Source organism: Oryx dammah, unplaced genomic scaffold, assembly GCF_014754425.2.
Source record: "Oryx dammah isolate SB20612 unplaced genomic scaffold, SCBI_Odam_1.1 HiC_scaffold_2, whole genome shotgun sequence".
Lineage (NCBI taxonomy): Eukaryota > Metazoa > Chordata > Mammalia > Artiodactyla > Bovidae > Oryx > Oryx dammah.
In genome coordinates, this window is record NW_024070186.1 from 20,062,883 (window position 1) to 20,078,339 (window position 15,457).

The window sequence follows — 15,457 nt, forward strand, 5'->3', positions numbered from 1 at the left end:
ACTGCTGGCTCTCAATCCAGCAAACGGGGTATAGATCTTCTCGGGGATACTCCACGGCGTTTCCAGTCAAGACCGGGTAAATGCTTTAAAACAACACTTCACGAGATTAAGAGTGCACGCCTGTCCCGCACAACGATCACGAGCAGGACTCAAAGCCACAGGCTGGGACGCAGGTTCCCTTCGCGCGGGGCGTGGAATCTTCCTCCCACCATCCTTCTGGACGTTCTGCGCATGTCTCAACTGCGTTTGGGGAGGAGGGCGTGTCTACCAGCCAGCGGGCTGAACGCGGAATCTCTTGGCAAGCAGGCGAATACGACGGGGAGGGCGGAGAAATGCATGTGAGAGGGTGGAGCAGGAGGCGGAAGAGCTGAAATCAGCTGACTGGGTCTCGTGACACCCTGGGCAGGGGCGACGCAGGCGTACTGGAGCGCGATCCTCACAGCCTGAGCGAAGATGGCGGCCTCCAGAGTGAGCCTCTGAGAGGCAGAGGGAGGAGGTGGAGGGGGCGGGGAGGCAGCGCCGCCGCGGCACCAGGAACCCGCGGCAGTGGAGCTACGGGGCCTCGGCCGGGAAAGGGGAAGTGGTGTAGGGGAGGAGACCGGAGGGCGCCTCATCCCACTCTGGACGCTGAGCCGGCGGCAGGAGGAGCTCGGGCTGGAGCCTCTCCAGCCTCCCGCGAAGGTAAATCACCACGGGCACCGGACTCTGGAGCTTTGCTTTATTTATCCCCTCGCCTCGCTGCGAGGACTTGGGACGCCAAGGGCAGGGAGAAGGAAGGGTGGTGGAGGGCCGCAACCTCCAGCAGTTCAGGAAAGCGGATTACCCTCCCCCCAGGCTGCTGGTCAGGTTCCTGTAGTCGGACCCCGCCACCCCCACCCCGCCTGGCCCCCTGCGGTTCTGAGTGACAGTCGCCCAGAGCTCTGCCATGCTCAGCCCCACCCCTCTTTTCGCCTCGTTTTCTGGGTTTCTTCCCACCACGGTCCCCCCACTGCACTCTGCACATCCTTATCCCGCTCAGCCCTTATTCCTCTGGGTTTGCAGCCCTCTGGGCTCCGCCCTCCGGATTCCCTTTCATCCTGCCAGTCTGAGCACTCTTCCTGCTGGATGCCTGGAACTCTTGTTTCCGTGGGTCAGTGACCCTCCTTCCTGCCAAGTATTGCATAGACTTTTAACTTTATTTGCGTAGCTTTGTTTCGTTTTGTTAGGAAATGGGGAGCACCCGCGTCGTTTCTTCTTTAGCCCCTCCCTTTTCCAAAATGAAGTTTTCTCTCCTCAGCGTTTTCTTTTTGCAAGAGAGCTTATTCACAGGGGCCTTTCCTCCGCTGCTGTTATTTTGTCTCGGAATGCGGCCTTTAGATGGTGAAGTGGGACTTAGACGTTCTGTGAAGTGGCTGTTAAACGTGGATTTGACTCTACACTTAAAAAGTGTCCTCCCCTAAGTTGTGTAGGGTGTTAAGGTAACCTCTCTTGTGAGACTTTACTTTACAGGTTGCTTAGGGGAGAAAATTAGAAGTCTTCCCCAAATGTGGCAGTGGTTTCCCGAAGTAAGTGATTTCTCGGTTCCTCGCTCTGCTTTTCCCTTTCATCCGACCCTGATTCCCCTTGGGCTTCTTACCTGATGCTGTTGCCCACTGTGAAGGAGGTTATATTGTAGAGTTATTTGGAGCGTCTTGGAGTGTAGAGTCTTGGGTGAAAAGTTAAATTTCAGAATATTTTTTTAGGACCTGTCCCAAAGAGTGTCTTACTGTGTTTTCTTCTTGCTTGATGGATCTGACAGATTTCTAGGTTTGAAAGTACTGTCTACAGAGCCTAAGGAAATTACAGTTGCTAGGTATATTACAGTACTAGTACTCTGTGAGTTTATGGGAAAATGAAACAGGACTTCCCTTTAAAAAAAAAAAAAGGTTTAAAAAACTCGTCAATAATTGAGTGTCCCCAAAAGACTTGATGTCACTGTTCTTTAGACGTTCTTTATTGTTTGACTAGCATATAATGTAAGATCATGTTAACATTTTAAATGTAATGTGAAACAGTTTAAGCAGCTATATCTTAAACTTGGCTTGTGGGGTTAATATCACAATGGAATATAAGCCCATCCTCGTTTAGAAATATTACATTATACTCTTGGTTTGAAAACAGGAAGTGGCACATATTAATGGAGGAAAAGTGGAGTCAGAGGGTTATTAAGAGATAGGAATTTTACATTCTGTAGTCTAGTTCGTGGAAAAACAATTTGTATTCCACTGGCAGGTAATGGATATTCCTCTTTTTTCTAAACTGGCAGTAGTAAATAGTAAAATATATGAGCATTATAAGGGAAAAAGTTATGCAGTTATGGAAAGGATGAGTTATTTTTAAGAATTAACTTTATCCACAAATAAATAGAAGCTGGTCGCTTAGGTGGAATGAAACAATACTGGCATTGTTACTGAGTTTGTAGAAGGGAGGTAGATACTAAATTTATGGTTGAAATTTAAAAATCTGTTTTAACTAATTTGGCTATATTCCTAAACGACTTCTATTTGAATTTGAGGTTTCCATTGCACATACCTTTCCCGTTATTCTCTGACTGAATACTTAAAATTAGTAAAAATAGAGGCACTTCTAAGCAAATAAACTATCAAAAATTTTGTTGCTTCTAATAGTTTTAGGCCTAAATGTTTACTGTAATGCTTATTAGTGGTTAGAGGGGAGTTGTTTTCAAAAAGATCCTTTAAGTCAGTGTTTCTCAACTTTATCAAACCCAGTAAAGACCTTCTTTTTATTTCAAATAATTTGTAACAGCTCTTTTACTACCCTGAAATAGTTTATAAATTAGTATAACCACCTCTGGCTTTGGCCCTGGGACAAAAAGAGCCTTTGGTTCCACTGTAGGATCAAAAAAAAAAAAAAAAAAACTGGACTAACTTCAAATTCATGTATTATTTTATTTTTTTTCTTTTGGAACCTATTAAGTTGCTGAGGCCACAGAGCAAACCAGTGGCCGGAAATTTAAGGAGAGAAAGAGTACGTATGAACTCACGTTCACCTTCAGTAGACACAGCTGGACACTGATAAAGAGCATTCAGCTTGGATAGCTGACAAGTTGATGAAGGCTGACCTCACTTCTTTATCTACATTCTTCGCTGGGTACTCCTAGGAAAGATTGGAATGAGATCTGGGGAGTGTCTGTTGTGATGTTGACCCAGAGAAGAGCAGCAGAGTTTTCAGGAGGGTCAAAAAACTCTTGATTCTTTCTCTCTCTCTCTCTCTCGCTCTCCCTCCTATAGAATAAAAACCTTAATCTTTAGAGAGAATGGCATCTCTGCCAGCAGGCCCTGTTGGTGAGCTGAGGAAAGACAGAAACTGGGGAGAGCATATTTTTTGGGGAGGGGCACCAAGCCCAAAACTCCAGCCTGGGGAAATAGGAAAATTACACCTCTGAGATCCAGAGACACAAGGTATGTCTAGGACTAAACCTTAATCAGGACAACAGAGACTATAACCCCACCTCCCTGCCACTAAGTTAAAAAACTGTGAATAACAAGCAACTGCAAAATAGTACAGGGTGAGGAATAAGATTATGCAAAGAGGCACAGAGCAAAGAATCAAATAGATATTGCTTTAATAAACCATTCCCGACCTAGACAGTTTCTGTAGATATTTGAAGCCTGTAATACAGTGGGGATAAAACCACAAAAGTGAAAGTATTAGTTGCTCAGTCCTGTCTGACTCTTTGCAGCCTCATGGACCAAAGAGTATGGACCAGGCTCCTCTGTCCATGGAATTCTCCAAGGCAAGAATACTGGAGTGGGTTGCCATTCCCTTCTCCGGGGATAACCATAGCAACAGTGAATCATAAACTTAGCCCAACTCCTAACATCCTGCACTAAAGACTCAGCAAAGAAAAGATGTTCCCATTTCTCTTCACAAAAATTACTTAGCTCTGTCTCTGCTGTCCTATTCCATGTCCGACTTTCAGCAAAAAATTACAAGACGTACAAAAGGCAAAAAACATTCCCAAGAGAAAGAGCAATCACCAGGATTACTCTTTGGCTAACATAGGTGCTTCTATCTGATAAGGGAATTTAAAATGACTATAATTGATGTTAAAGGTATGAACAAAAAGTGGACAGCATACAAAATCAGGTGGGTAGTTTCAGCTGAAAGATAGACACTATAAAAAAGACTCAAAAGGAAATGTCAGAAGTTTCACTACATAGTAACGAATTGCAAGATGCCTTTGGGCTCATCAGTTGATCTGACACAACCAAAGAATCAGTGAATTTGTAGATACCAGAAATTATCCAGGTGAAACACAAAGAATTTAAAAAAGAACAAGAGCTTGGGGATTCTATCTAACACATTTAAATATATGCATAGTTGCAATCCCAGAAGAGGACAGAGCAAAGAAATGTTGAAATATTTGAGGAAATAATCGAGAATTATTCTGAAATTAATGCCAGACATCAAACTGGAGGTGCAAGAGACTTAAAGAACACCAAGCAGGTTAAACACCCGCCACTTAAAAAACCTGCATAAGACATCAAATTCAAACTTCCTCCTCCTAAGAGAAACTGAGGTAACCAAAGAGAAACATTCTATACAAAGAAACAAAGATAAGAGTTACAGCAGAGAAGCCCTGCAAGCCAGAAGACAGCTAAGTGACAGCTTTAAAGTACTGAAAGAAAAAAACAGTAAAAAATATCCATCAAAAATGCAGACATAATACAGATACTCTGAAAAGCCATGAGAATTCAGACTTCTCACGAAGATTTTATGATGTATGCATTCCAGGAAAATTACGTGTATATTAAATGGCAAAACATATTTCATGATTTGTATTTTAATGTAAAAGTAAATTCTGGGATTAGCTGTAAATAGGCTTTTATCTATGTGAATGACCACTTGGATATTTGAAAGTAACTTGAGGACAGTTCATCAGTCTGTGGGACTGTCTTGCTTGTTGAGGGGTATATAGCTCCATCCCCTAAATCCTAGAAGTGTTTCTGATCATAGTGTCTCAAGGGGCAGCAGCCCCACCCCAACTTCCACTCTTGCAACCGTTACTTTAATTCAGTACATTGAATTAAACATTCTTTTCAACACCTTTTCCTGCTTCAGCTGTGTTCACAGATGCTTAGCACATGCCAGTCAGTAACATCTCTTATCTTACGGTATGATTTTTTGTTCTGGGAACTCCTTTAAGAATCAGTGAGTTGGGGGATATCTTGGTAGCAAGTAACTTAAGCCAACATAGTTGTGACATTTTTGCAAACTCGAGACAGTTACCTGTGCAAAGTTGTAATTAAGTATGATTCATTTAATAAAGCTAAACATATAATTTCCTAGTACTTTTCATATGCTCTTAACTTTATTTAGCAGCCTACATAGTTGAGTTTTACTTGTACTTTTATGGACTACTTAAAAGGAAAAGTGATCTCTAACATAAGTCTAAAATTAGTGGGGTTTTTAAAGTTGCAGAATTTAAGTTGCCCTTAGAAGTAGGCCACACTGGTTAAGCAGTGTTCACAGATTTAGCCCATGCCGTTTGGTAATATCTTTTTTGCAGTTAATAAGAAGCTGGAGCTTTTAATGACCAGATTGACAGCAAAACCCCTAAAGCAATCTAAATTATTTTGATGTTCTGATTTTTTCAAGTAATAATTGTGAAAACATCATGGAAGGATTGATAAGGTATGAATGTAGGGACTTTCTCTAGTGTGTAATAAATTCTCTCTGTGTGTGTATGCTCAGTTGTGTTGTTTGCGATCTCATGGACCAGGCTCCTCTGTCCATGGTACTTTCCAGGCAAGAATATTGGAGTGGGTTGCCATCTCCTGCTCCAGGGGATCTTCCTGACCCAGGGATGGAACCTGTGTCTCTTGTGATTCCTGCATTGGCAGGTGGATTCTTTTACCACTGCACCACCTGGGAAGCTCCAGTAAATTCTATACTAATTATATTTAAGCTTCAATTCTTAGACTAGTACTGTGGTGTTTTGCTCCCTCAAACTTACACAGACTATATTTTGGATGTCCATCAAATCTTAGAGTAGATAAGCCATTTTCCTCCCGAAACTTATACCTACTGGGTTTAATTTTAAAAGTAGAATTTTCTTTTTTTTTTTTTACTTGATAGATTTGGAAGTGTTCTGTAAACTGTGAAACTCTATGGCAGAATTAGGAATAATAGGGGTTTTTTGGAAAGAGACAAACCAGAAGTTTACATGTTGTTGCTGTTTTGTATTGGATCAAAGGAAAGGAAATTGTAGCCACTTAAACTCTAGTCTTATACTAGTATTAAGAGAACAGGATTTGGGTATTAAGATGCTTACTGTCTTCAAGTTATATTTGCTATATGCCTAGGAAGTTTATTCCCCTACTATGTGTTTAGTGTTAAGAAAAACAAGTTAAAATGTGGCAATGGAAAATCTCTTTTACCATTAGGGTCTGTGAGAGTAAGATTATTAAGTGCCTGTTTGTGAGCTGAAGAACAGTTTATTGAATTAGTATGTTTTGTTCTTTCATAAGCCAAGTTAGATTCAAAGATAAAATGAAATAGAAATTTGTGTCTTCTAGAAAGCTTTAAGAATGTGTGCAAACTAGAAATATGTAAATGATCACTACTGCTGATTTCACAGAATTGCTTAAGTGAACACATTTCTTAGTTTGTTTTATTTTTCCTGAGGTGAATATTTCAAGGCATTTTTAAATTTTGGAAAGGGAAGAATCATAGCCATGTATCTTTCCTGGCAAAAACATTATTATTATTTTATAACAAATAGAGATCTATTTGTAAAAAATAAGAATTATCCCTTCAGATGTAATCTAAAATATGAAGAGAGAGGTATCTTTTTTCAGTATTTAATTTACATTGAATAGGAAAGGCCAGCAAAATTAACTGCTATGGTATATATGCTTACTTCTCCCCCCATTGAGATCATGTTAAGTGTTTCTTCAGATTTATGGGTTGCTTTTGAATTTCTCTTGCCCTTTTATTTCATGAATATATATTCAGTTTCTAATTAGGAATGGATTTTATAAAGAGAATGAGGGGGTCTTAGATTAGTTTGCCCTACCCTGTGATGGTAAAAGTATTTGAAAGTTCATTTTGGCTTTGAACTGTCTTTCTTATAATGTTTATATCTGAAGTTCTTCAGCAAGTAAAGAAAACTAAGATAGAGTGTACTAAAACCTTACTTAGTGATCTGTTTTATAGCTGTTTAAAGATCCCTGTATGGTAGATGTCATTCCCATTACTGATTTGTTATTTAAATGAAAAGTATTTCTGTCTACACTTGAGTTATATATTAAAACATAAAAATTTAAAATTTAAAAACAGGGTTAAAGTTCATATCACTTTTCTCTCAGACACAGCACATTTTAAGATAGTCTAGTTGTAGCTTTTTAATATGGGTAAAAATTAATATTCTGTTAACCATTTATATATTTTTTTACCTTTTATTTGAAACTGACCTAACCTAGAGCTATAATTCACTTAGGTTTTGATTCCAGCTACAAATAAAACTAGGCTCTTTAAGAAGCCAGTAATAAGGGATTCTCTCTTTGGTCATTACTTGGGTCAGCATTTGCCTTAGCAATGGTTTTCCTTCCTTCTGCATTTTCTCTAGGACGTAGATGTATGAGGAAATACTAAGTTCACAAATTAGTTTCTATCGTGAATATCTACCATATTTTCAGGTGTAATTTCATAGTGTAGCAGAAAAACAGTGTTCTGTTGCAGGAGAGTTTGGTCAGAAAATAAAAGCAAATGTAGTTTTCCCCCAATATAAAAGTTTTTACCAACAGCCAAGTTGAAAGAAATTTACATTAGACACCCATATTTTTTTGAGGCATTTCAAGACAAACTCATTTTTAATTCATTACTTGAGAGTGAGAGCAAAATAATGAAAAAGTTTATTTTTTCATTTTACAAATTCAAGGTGGAAAGTTAGTATCTTGTCTGCTCTTTGGAAGTTTTCATAATTGTGTAAAAATCCTTTCTAGTTGGTCATGCAGAGTGTGTGCTTTGAAGGCAAATAGCCTTGATTAAAACTATTTCCTTCATTCATTCATTAGTGTATTATTTTTTTGAGTATACTCATTCATCCTAGCTAAGTACGGGCTCTGTGTGAGTTTTTACTTAACACAAGCCATGCACATAGACTTAATTTTGCTGTGTGTACAAAGTCTTTTGCTTATACCCCGACCGCCTGACTGTAATCTGCTCGAAGGGCTCGATGGTAAAGAATTCATCTGCAGTGCAGGAGACACAGGTTCAGTCCCTGGCTCAGAAAGATCCCCTAGAGGAGGAGATGGCAACCCATTCCAGTATACTTGCTTTGGAAATCCCATGGACAGGAACCTGGCAGGCTATATAGTCCATGGGGTCCCAAAAGAGTCAGACAGGATTTGGGACTAAATAGCAACAGTCTGTTCAAGTCTTTGTGATGCTGAATCCCTTCATACTGCTTTCTGTTCTTAGTGTCATTTTGATGTGGGTGTCTCTCAGTGACTCTCAAATCCTGCACTTTTGTGTCAAAACCATATTGTCCAAAAGATTGTTCTTATTTTATCTGTAAATGATGTTAAATGGATTGTCAGTTTTACTGCCAGTAATAAGACTGTGGAAATCTTAAGTGTTATTTGAAAGGATGAAGCAAGGGACTCATTGAAAAAGGCCAATCTAGCCAGAATGCCTATTGCCTTGAATTTGACTTTTTAACCCTTCATGCAGGTCTTTTAAAAGACAAACTGAAAAGTTGCAGAAAAGCTCTGTTAGTGGTGTATTATTAAGATATAGAATGAGAACAAGTGAAGCCAACTTGGAAAAATTAGAAATCTTTTCCAGGTGATTTAGTTTCAAAGGGCTTCTATACTTGAGTTTTTATCAAAAAGATCTTTGAGAATTTGAAGTGGGACTGTCCTGCAGGAATGGAGATGAAATTTAAGCAGTAATTAGTTTGAACACATAAGCTCTTGCTGATTTGAATAACACCTCAACAACTGGCAGGATAGCAAATGCTGATGACACAGCTGCTACCAAGATCTCATCTAACAATTTTTATATTTTCTTAGCTGGACAATTTGCTGTTATTTATAGAATGTGCCTGTAAATAACAGTTACGCTTCTACACCTGAGACTAGAAATTCTGCAGAGTTTTCATCACTATTAGTGGGAATTATGGTTGCTTATGAGTTTTTGCTGATAAGCGACAGTTAGGACCACTTTTAGAGCTTATTTAAGAAATATACAGAGGAGATAATTGAATGGGGTAATTTTATGGAGTAAAATTCTTTTTTCCAAAAGTTTCATAAGCTGTAACTTAAAGACATCAAACATAGGTTTAAAACTATTAGGTTGGTTTCACAGAATTCAGCAACACATCAAAAAGCTCATACACCATGATCAAGTTGGCTTTATTCCAGGGATGCAAGGATTCTTCAATATGTGCAAATCAATCATTGTGATACACCATATTAAAAATTGAAAGATAAAAACCATATGATAATATCAGTAGATGTAGAAAAAGTCTTTGACAAAATTCAGCACCTATTTATGGTTAAAACTTTTCAGAAAATGGTCATAGAAGGAACCTAACTCAACATAGTAAAGGCCATATAGGATAAGCCTACAGCAAACAGTATTCTCAATGGTGAAAAACTGAAAGCATTCCCCCTAAGATCAGGAACAAGACAAGGGTGTCCACTTTCACCACTATTATTAACCATAGTTCTGAAAGTCTTAGCTATAGCAATCAGAGAAGAAAAAGAAATAAAAGGAATCTAGATTGGAAAAGAAGAAATAAAGTTTTCACTGCTTGCAGATGACATGATACTATACATAGAAAACCCTAGAGATAGTATCAGAAAATTACTAGAGCTAATCAGTAAATTTAGCAAAGTCACAGGGTACAAAATCAATACACAGAAATCATTTGTATTTCTATATACTAACAATGAAAAATCAGAAAGAGAAATTAACAATCAATCCCATTCACCATTGCAACAAAAAGAATTAAATATGTAGGAATAAACATACCTAAGGAGACAAACTGACTCATTAGAAAAGACCCTGATGCTGGGAAAGATTGAAGGTAGGAGAAGAAGGGGACGACAGAGGATGAGATGGTTGGATGGCATCACCAACTCAATGGACATGAGTTTGGGTAAACTCCGGGAGTTGGTGATGGACAGGGAGGCCTGGAGTGCTGCGGTTCATGGCGTTGCAAAGAGTTGGACACAACTGAGTGACTGAATTAAACTGAACTGAAGGAGACAAAAGAACTGTACACACAAAATTGTAAGACTAATAAATCAAAGATAACATAAATAGTTGGAGAGATATTCCATATTCCTAGGTAGGAAGAATCAGTATTGTGAAAATGACTATACTACCAAATGCAGTCTACAGCTTCGATGCGTTCCCTATCAAATTACCAATGGCATTTTTCATAAAACTAGAACAAAAAATTTCACATTTCATATGGAAGCACAAAAGACCCTCAATAGCCAAAGGATTCTTGAGAAAGAAAATGGAGCTGTAGGAATCAACCTTGCTGATTTCAGATTATACTACAAAGCTGCAGTCATTAAGACAGTATAGTACTGGCACAAAAACAGAAATATAGACCAATGGAACAAGATAGAAAGCCCAGAAATAAACCCATACACCTATGGGTACTTTATTTTTGAAAAAGGAGGTAAGAATATATAACCCATTTTTTGATTGGGTCATTTATTTTTCTGGAATTGAGCTGCAGGAGTTGCTTGTATATTTTTGAGATTAGTTCTTTGTCAGTTGCTTCCTTTGCTATTATTTTCTCCCATTCTGACAGCTGTTTTTTCACCTTGCTTATAGTTTCCTTCATTGTGCAAAAGCTTTTAAGTTTAATTAGGTCCTATTCATTTATTTTTGCTTTTGTTTCTGTTACTTTGGGAGGTGGGTCATAGAGGATCCTGCTGTGATTTATGTCAGAGAGTGCTTTGCCTTTGTTTTCCTCTAGGAGTTAGTAGCTTGATAGGGATTATATTGAATCTATAGATTGCTTTGAGTAGTATACTCATTTTCACTATATTGATTCTTCTGATCCATGAATATGGTATATTTTTCCATCTGTTTGTGTCATCTTTGATTTCTTTCATCAGTGTTTTATAGTTTTCTATAGATACATCTTTTATTTCTTTCAGTTCAGTTCAGTGCAGTCACTCAGTTGTGTCCGACTCTTTGCGACCCCATGAATCGCAGCACGCCAGGCCTCCCTGTTCATCACCATCTCCCGGAGTTCACTCAGACTCATGTCCATCGAGTCCGTGATGCCATCCAACCATCTCATCCTTGGTCGTCCCCTTCTCCTCCTGCCCCCAATCCCTCCCAGCATCAGAGTCTTTTCCAGAGAGTCAACTCTTCTCATGAGGTGGCCAAAGTACTGGAGTTTCAGCTTTAGCATCATTCCTTCCAAAGAAATCCCAGGGTTGATCTTCAGAATGGACTGGTTGGATCTCCTTGCAGTCCAAGGGACTCTTAAGTGTCTTCTCCAACACCATAGTTCAAAAGCATCAATTCTTCAGCGCTCAGCCTTCTTCACAGTCCAACTCTCACATCTATACATGACCACAGGAAAAACCATAGCCTTGACTAGACGGACCTTAGTCGGCAAAGTAATGTCTCTGCTTTTGAATATGCTATCTAGGTTGGTCATAACTTTTCTTCCAAGGAGTAAGCGTCTTTTAATTTCATGGCGGCACTCACCATCTGCAGTGATTTTGGAGCCCCCCAAAATAAAGTCTGACACTGTTTCCACTGTTGCCCCATCTATTTGCCATGAAGTGATGGGACCAGATGGAATGATCTTCGCTTTCTGAATGTTGAGCTTTAGGCCAACTTTTTCGCTCTCCTCTTTCACTTTCATCAAGAGGCTTTTTAGCGCCTCTTCACTTTCTGCCATAAGGGTGGTGTCATGTGCACATCTGAGGTTATTGATATTTCCCACGACAATCTTGATTCCAGCTTGTGTTTCTTCCAGTCCAGCGTTTCTCATGATGTTTATTTCTTTAGGTAGATATTATTCTTTGCATTGTGTTCTTGGAAAAGGGTGTTTTCTGTGACCAGTGAGTTCTCCTGGAAAAACTCTGTTACCCTTTGTCTGATTCATTTTGTACTCCAAGGCCAAACTTGCCTGTTACTGCAGGTATCTCTTGACTTCCTACTTTTGCATTCCAGTCCCCTATGATGAAAGGACATCTTTTTTTGATTCTAGAAGGTCTTGGTGGTCTTCATAGAACCGTTCAGCATCAGCTCCTTCAGAAGTAGTGGTTGGGGCATAGATTTGGATTATGGTGATATTGAATGGTTATCCTTGAAAAAGAACAGAGGTCATTTTGTTGTTTTTGAGATTGCACCCAAGTACTGCCTTTTGGACTCTCTTGTTGACTATGAGGGCTACTCCCATTTCTTCTGAGGAATTCTTGCCCACAGTAGTAGATATAATGGTCATCCGAATTAAATTCACCCATTCTGGTCCATTTTAGTTCACTGATTCCTAAAATGTCAAGGTTCACTCTTGCCATCTCCTGTTTGACCATCCAGCTTCCCTTGTGGTTCAGCTGATAAAGAATCCACTTGCAGTGTGAGAGACCTGGGTTCAGTCCCTGGGTTAGGAACATCCCCTGGAGAAGGGAAAGGCTACCCACTCCAGTATTTTGGCCTGGAGAATTCCAGGGGGTCGCAAAGAGTTGAACATGACTGGGCGACTTTCGGAGAAGGCAATGGCACCCCACTCCAGTACTCTTGCCTGGAAAATCCCATGGATGGAGGAGCCTGGTAGGCTGTAGTCCATGGGGTCACTGAGAGTCGGACACGACTAAGTGACATCCCTTTCACTTTTCACTTTCATGCATTGGAGAAGGAAATGGCCACCCACTCCAGTGTTCTTGCCTGGATAATCCCGGGGACGGGGGAGCCTGATGGCCTTCTGTCTATGGGGTAGCACAGAGCTGGACACAAGCGACTTAGCAGCAGCAGAGTGACCTTCACTTTCACAATTTGCCTTTATTCATGGACCTAACATTCCAAGTTCCTGTGCTGTATTGTTCTTTACAGCATGGGACTTTACTTTCACCACCAGACACATCCATAGCTGGGTGTTCTTTTCACTTTGGCTCAGCCTCTTCCTTCCTTCTGAAGTTATTTTCTCTGCTCATATTCAGTAGCATATTGGGCACCTACCGACCTGGGGAGTTCATCTTTCAGCATCATATCTCTTTGCCTTTTTGTACTATTCTTGGGGTTCTCAAAGCAAGAGTACTGAAGTGTTTTACCCTTCCCTTCTCTAGTGGAGCACAGTTTGTTAGATATTAATACCTGCTCGTCTAGAAATACCCTCAGGGTCTGAAGCTGTTAATGCGGTTTCCACACTGGTTGTCTTCATTAGACGAAATGACTTTATCACAAATGATTGCGGTTTTGAGTATATAAAATAGATTTATTTGAAATTATAGAGGCTAATAGTACACTTGGGAATTAGGTCCCAGCTCAGATCTCATTAATCTGGTTGTTTTAAAAATTCATTGTTAGTTAGACTAGTATTTTTCTGTTGAACTTATAAAGATCCTGAAATCACTGATTGGTAGCATATTTCCTTTTTTTAAAAAAAAATATGTATTATTAAAAGAGAATAATGCTTTACAATATTGTGTTGATTTCTGCCATACATTTGCATGAATCAGCTATAGGTATGCACATGTCCCCTCCCTCCTGAGCCTCCCTCCCACCTCCTTACCATTCCACCCCTCTAGATTGTCATGGAGTATCGATTTGAGCTCCCTGCATCATACAACAAATTCCCACTGGTTATCTGTTTTACATACGGTAATGTATATGTTTCCATGATACTCTTTCAGTTTGTCCCACCCTCTTCTTCCCCCACTATGTCCACAGGTCTGTTCTTTATGTCTGTGTCTCTATTTCTGCCCTACAAATAGGTTCATCAGTACTGTCTTTCTAGATTCCATTTGTATGCATTAATACAGGATATTTGTCTTTCTCTTCCTGACTTACTTCACTCTGTGTAATAGGCTGTGGGTTCATCTACCTCATTAGACCTGACTCAAATGTGTTCCTTTTTATGCCTAATACTGTTATATATATGTACCACAGCTCTTTTATCCATTCATCTGTCAATGGACCTCTAGATTGCTTCCATGTCCTAGCTATTGTAAATAGTGCTGCAATGAATATTGGGGTACATGTGCCTTTTTCAGTTATGGTTTTCTCAGTTATATGCCCAATAGTTGGAGAAGGAAGTGGCAACCCAGTCCAGTATTCTTGCCTAGAGAATCCCACGGACAGAGGAGCCTGGCAGGTTACACTCCGTGAGGTTGCAAAGAGTCAGACATGAGTTAGTGACTGAGCATGCTTGCATGACCAGTAGTGGGATTGCTGGGTCATATGATAGTTTTATTCTTTGTTTCTTAAGGAATTTCCATACTGTTTACCATAGTGGCTGTAACTATTTACATTCCTATCAACAGTGCAAGAGAGTTCCCTTTTCTCCATACCCTTTCCAGCATTTATTGTTTGTAGACTTTTTGTGATGGCCGTTCTGACTGGTGTGAGGTGATAGCTCATTGTAGTTTTGATTTGCATTTTTCTTAATACTGAGTGATGTTGAGCATCTTTTCATGAGTTTATTAGCCATCTGTATACTCACTCATGCCTTCTTTGGAGAAGTGACTGTTTAAGTCTTCTGCCCTTTTTTTGTTTTTCCTTCTTTGCCCACTTTTTGATTGGATTGTTTGTTTTTCGGTATTGAGCTGCATGAGCTGCTTGTATATTTTGCAGATTAATCTTTTATCAGTTGTTTCAATTGCTTTTATTTTTTCCCATTCTGAGAGTTGTCTTTTGACTTTGTTTATAGTTTCCTTTGCTGTGCAAAAGCTTTTAAGTTTAATTAGGTCCTGCTTGTTTATTTCTGGTTTTATTTCCATTACTCTAGAGACTGGAGCATAGAGGATCTTGCTGTGATTTATGTCAAAGAGTGTAATAATGCCTATGTTTTGCTTTAAGGATTTTATAGTTTCTGGTCTCACATACAGGTCTCTAATCCATTTTGACTTTATCTTTGTGTGTGTTGTTTGGGAAGTATTTGAATTTCATTCTTTTACACGTAGCTGTCCAGTTTTCCCATCACTACTTATTGAAGAGACTGTCTTTTCTCCATTTGGTAGCAAATTTCTGTAGTCATGTATTTGTTTTGAACACTTTTTTTTTTTAATTAAGCTTATCTGTAGTGGATGCCTGCTCAGTGGTGTTTGACTTTTTGTGACCCCATGGACTGTAGCCTACCAGACTCCTCTGTCCGTGGAATTTTTCAGGCAAGAATATACTCTAGTGGGTTGCCATTTCCTGCTCAGGGGATCTTCCTGACCCAGAGATCTATCCCACATTTCCTGCCTTGGCAGGCACTCTTCACCAC

At 39.5% G+C, this 15,457-nt stretch overlaps 1 protein-coding gene across 1 annotated transcript in view; it reads left to right on the top strand.

The window, feature by feature from the left end:
• The first annotated feature begins 422 nt into the window (after positions 1-422).
• The window catches only part of DNAJC13 (DnaJ heat shock protein family (Hsp40) member C13), a 155,669-nt gene continuing 140,634 nt past the window's right edge, over positions 423-15,457 (top strand). Inside the window, exon 1 of the mRNA XM_040232721.1 lies at positions 423-681. The gene's annotated coding sequence lies outside the window, so the exon portion shown is untranslated. The remainder of the gene's footprint in view (positions 682-15,457) is intronic.